The sequence below is a fragment of the Impatiens glandulifera genome, chromosome 1 (assembly GCF_907164915.1).
Source record: "Impatiens glandulifera chromosome 1, dImpGla2.1, whole genome shotgun sequence".
Taxonomy (NCBI): Eukaryota; Viridiplantae; Streptophyta; class Magnoliopsida; order Ericales; family Balsaminaceae; genus Impatiens; species Impatiens glandulifera.
The window spans coordinates 29,931,859-29,937,337 of NC_061862.1; the positions used below are offsets into that span (position 1 = coordinate 29,931,859).

Consider the following 5,479-nt stretch of genomic DNA (forward strand, 5'->3'; position numbering starts at 1 on the left):
GCAGGTATATGACATCATTTGAAGAAGCAAATGAACATCATTTTATACCTCAAGGCATTCTACTAATATATTTCAAACATAAACATCTTCTTACTTTAAGCAAAAGAAAGAATACTACCTAATTTCCCAAATGTAGAATAAATTGGGAAAATTTAACCGCCTTCTTGAAGTAGCTATCAACCATTTCTTCGTTAACTAGTTGAAGTGGAGGGTTTCCATTGAAAAAAATGGATCAAAGTTGTTTTTTGAGTCAAAAAAATATAACTGATTAATACAGGAATTCTAGATGTGATCATTATTAGGTAGAGAAGATATTAAATGACAAACCTTAGGGTTCTTATCCTTATCCAACAGTGCAGCTCTACAACCCTGCATACAAAGATGATGAAAAATGAACAAAATAATTAAGAGAGAAATGTAGCATGCAGTGATCATTTGGTCAACAATCACCATTCATAACATGACAAACCATTCTGTACTCACGAACAAGACATTGGACAATGCCGAGGCGTCTCCCTTCCCAGATCTGTACAAATTATTAACTGTTTCTAGAATAAGGATAATTATGGTGTTGGATCTTGATTAATTTGTTAATAGAAGATAATTTTTTATATAATATAAATTGTAATCAGTTTACCCAATCAATCAGAAATACAATTTCAGTTTTCTATCTTGTTCAAAGTATGACTTATTGTGACAAAAATCATATAGATTTTGAATATACTATTCTTGTGCGAAAGAACAGTTTTACCGATCTAAGTGAGATTTTAAGACTAGTTGGTGATGTCTTCTTCAGTAATTGAATTGTTGAAGAGATCCAATCATCTGTTGTGATTGTAACCTCTCTTTCCTAAAACATATATTGTTATAACATTAATCAACGGACAAGATTTAACATCAGTTTTCCAATATGGAATGGGTCGTCAAATCTGGTTTACTTACTAGTGCATCTAAGATTTCTTCAACTGTTCTTCTAGAGAAGCAATTTGTTGATAATATCCAACCTGACCTTACTTGGTTGTATTTCTATCATTGCTGATGCTATGAAACTTTTGGGTTGACTGATTTTAATGAAATTTACCTCAGAGGGGACAAAATGGGTCGCATGTCCACAAGGTAGCATGTCGGCACCATCCAACCTACAACCAGTAAGGCCAACATATTCACCTGTCACATTATGTCAAAACTTGTCTTAATCAGCATCCAAGAGATAAGATGAACCAATTGAATGTTAACGCAAATCAATTCTAAAACCAAAATAATGACTTTATAAATTACCCAAAAATCCAGGAAGCCGGGGTAAAAAGTAAGTGGCACCCACATCCGGGAAGAGTCCTATACCTGTTTCTAGCATTGCATAAACAAAAAAAAATCAATTTTAGCTAGACCCAATTCATGTTAGGAAAAAATTTCAGCCCTTTCAGTAATTCAAAGCAAAGACATCCATCTGTAACACTCTTATAAACAGGAAATGAATATTGAAAGAATCTAAACTGCAATGAAATCATATTTCGAGAGTAGATATATAAGACATTCTGCATCTCCAAATATTTCTAAGTTACCGTATTTTCTGTAGCAACTCGAAAACTGCCATGTAATGAAGCGCCTGCCCCACCTCCCATGACAATTCCATCAAGAATAGAAACCTTCAAACAAATTTTAAATCAAAGGAAAAGATTAAAACGTACAACAACAAAAAAGACAGAAATTAAACAATGAAACCATGTTGATTGCTTAATCACATGGGGCTTGGTATATGTGGCCATCACATAATTTAAAGTGAATTCTGTCATGAAAAAATCAGCACCAAATTTCGTGTTTCCCAATTTATAAAACAAGGTAACAAACTACAATTAGTTATAGACTCTTATATATTCCGTAAACAAAAACCATATCAGCTCAATTTTCCTTCATCTGGATAACTATACCATTATTAATCTCACGAACTATAGTTGCAACATCACCACCTGCACAAAAAGCTCTTCCTTTATCCTGTTACCATATTAGTTACTATTAAGAATAACACATTTGTCAAATTAAAATAAAAATCTGAAAGCAGAATGCAACTTAAAAGTTTAAAAATGTAAGAAAAAAAATTAATAAACAAATATCACCCATATATAGAGATTTCTATGTGTTGCTTACCTTAAAAATAACTAAGTCGAGATTGTCATCCTTCTCTGCGTGAAGGAAAATATCTAATAGGCTAGATACCTGGGAAATAAAAGTAAAAAATACTAGAAAACTGAAACATTTATTCTGATATAACAAAGAAGACAAGCTAAACTCTATCAACTTTGTTCATCATATATATATATATATATAACAAAAAGTCCTTAATAACTTTCTCACTGTAAGTGAATAAGATTTATATTAGTTTACGTGATTGCTCAAACGAATCAAACTCCTAAAATGCACTAGCTTTTGTAAAGGAAGATGCATACCTAAAACTATAAATTAAACAAACACATGAATGTGTGAAAAGCAAAGTGCAATGATCAGATCTATTATTTTAGAGTTAGTTATTGTGATTACTCAAAAGAATTCAACTCTTCAAGATCCTAAAACTTGATTAGCTTTATCAATTTGGAGTCCGCATATATAGACGTCATCTGAATCTTCATACAGGATAACGAAAACAAACAACTAGGAATTCATCTAACACATGAATTCCTAAATTGATATGAACACTAAACAAAAAATATACAAAGTAAAATGATCAGATCTAGCGTTAATAATGACAGTAATGAACACATTATACTATCTTAAGACAAAATTACACATTTCAAGTGTCATAAGATAAGTAGTCAGGTTAAATAAAGAAAGAAATCTATTCAAAAGAATCATACCGGAACTGTAGATCACCTTTTACTAACTTAAGACGAAATTATGCATTCAAAAGGATTATACCGGAAATGTAGGTAATAGCAGAAGTTTCGAATCTGGCACGACAAGTATCACAATAAACTCGGCCTTCCAAAGAGAGCGGTTCCACAATAGGCCTGGTGGCGGTTACAATCGCTGGGAGTAAACAGAGAGCAATCATCAACATAGCTCTCACCATTGTTTAATTTCAATCACATAACTTTCTCACTCAAAGTTTGCACGGGGTGGAGTGGGGGTGGAATCGTCTCCACCATTCCTATATCTCACTTTCACACTGTAAGTGAATAAGATGACGCCACGTTAACACGGTTAGATCTCCATGGCCGGCTTCTGCTAGGATTGGTTTCGTTGTTTCCGTCGTTCAGGAGAACCGCTGCTATCAGGAGAACGGCGAGTAGAGCGGCGAAGAGGAAAGAATAGGAAAAAGCGGAGAGACGTTGAAAGGGTTTAAATAGGAAAAAGCTATTGGCATTTTTACCAATCGCTGCTATGTTAAATTAATTGGCGCCCTTCTTCTGCGGGCTTTTAATAGGTTTATTGCGAATTATTTCAAACTAGTAGCGACTGGGCTCTCCACCGATCGCCATTAAGACATTAGTTGCGATTGGATTTCAAACTAATCGCCATTACAATAGTAGTAGCAATTGGTATTAAGAACAATCTCTATGTTTGCTAGCTAATTGCCCTTTTTTACTAGTGAGTGCGATTGCTTGGGATTGGCCTAGAATCTTCTGCATACTCTGACCGCAAACAATATGTACGGTCGACTAGCTGTTAGATACAATAGTGAACCGATAATCCCTCGGTAATCCGTAATGTCTACTCCTTGACCGTCCTTATATTTGTCTAATTTAATAGATGAACTCATAGGGGTAGCGACTGAAGAGCAGTTGTCCATTCCAAACTTCTTTAGTAATTCATCTATATATTTGGATTGGTTGATGAATGTTCCTTCCTCGATATGCCGAACCTGAAGACCTAGAAAGAAACTCAACTCCCTCATCATACTCATTTCAAATTTATCGGTCATCATTTTTGAAAATTTGTCACATAGCTTAGAATCGGTTGAACCAAAAATTATGTCGTCCACGTAAATTTGAACAAGTAAAACATGCCCATTTTCCTCAAATTTAAACAGGGTTTTATCTACTAAACCTATGGTAAAATCATGATTGAATAGAAATTTTGTTAAAGTATCATACCAAGCTCTAGGAGCTTGTTTCAAACCGTAAAGAGCTTTATCCAGCCGATACACATGGCTAATTAATTCTAAATTTTTAAAATCTGGAGGTTGTTCAACATAAACCTCTTCATTTAACTCACCATTTAAAAATGCAATTTTAACATCCATTTGAAAAACTTTGAAGTTTTTGAAAGCCGCAAAAGCAAGAAAGATTCTAATGGCTTCAAGTTTGGCCACATGAGTAAATGATTCTTCAAAATCAATGCATTCTTCCTATTTATATCATTGGGCCACTAATCTGGCCTTGTTCCTCGTAACTAAACCGTTTTCATTAAGTTTATTTCTGAACACCCATCTTGTTCCTATAGCCGATTGATGTTTCGGTCTTAGAACTAGATGCCATACTTTATTCCTCTCAAACTAATTTAGTTTTTCTTGCATTGCTAAAATCCAATCGGGATCTAACAATACTTCATCCACCTTTTTCGGCTCAATTTGTGATATGAAAGCCGAGTTTTCATATTCTTCCAAAAGTTGATGCCTAGTTCGGGTGGGTGATAAAGGGTTACCTATTATAAGCTCAAGAGGATGATCTTTATTCCTTTTAATGTTCGGTCCGGTTATATCTCCCAAGAAATTGATTATCTGATCAAAGTTAGACATATCAGTAGGCTGAACAGAGTCAAGTCGACCAATTTCCTCAATGGACACTGAGTTGTCAACTTCCTGCTGTAAAGAAGCTTGATCCGGCTGAATTTCAGTATTAACCGCTTGATCATAGACAAACTTTCTAAGAATCAGAACCTCATCTTCATAATTAGATTGAATATTTAAATTTTCCAACCGATTATGTAGGCCAAAGGGTGATGCAGTATTACTTTCAACAGATTCATCAAAAACATCATGCGAAGATTCTTCAACGGTTAAGGTCCTAGTGTTATACACTCTATATGCCTTACTAACTGCCGAATAGCCCATCATTATACCTACGTCGGATTTAGCATCAAAAGCGGTCAAATAATGTTTGTCATTGATGTGAATGTAACATTTACAGCCAAAAATCCCAAGATACCGGATGTTAGGAACTCTGTCATAATATACTTCAAATGGTGTTTTATTGAGCCATTTTTTGATCATAGATCAATTTTGTGTATGACATACAGTATTAATATCATCGACCCAAAACTTTTAAGCAATACTCGAATCAGCTATCATAGACCTTACGACTTCCTTGAGAGTTCGATTTCTTCTCTCGGCCAGTCCGTTTTGTTGAAGAGTTCTAGCATTAGATGTTAGAAAAATTGAGTAGATTAATTTTAACCGGCCAAAAGACTTAATCAATCTCAATCTTCTTGTGCAGGTACAGATCAAACCGGCTGAAGTACTAAACTAAATGCTCTGGTCATAGTT

The 5,479-nt window shown here is 34.4% G+C and overlaps 1 pseudogene; it reads right to left on the bottom strand.

The window, feature by feature from the left end:
- Positions 1 to 201: 201 nt before the first annotated feature.
- LOC124923076 lies at positions 202 to 5,047 on the bottom strand (annotated as a pseudogene).
- Positions 5,048 to 5,479: the final 432 nt, after the last annotated feature.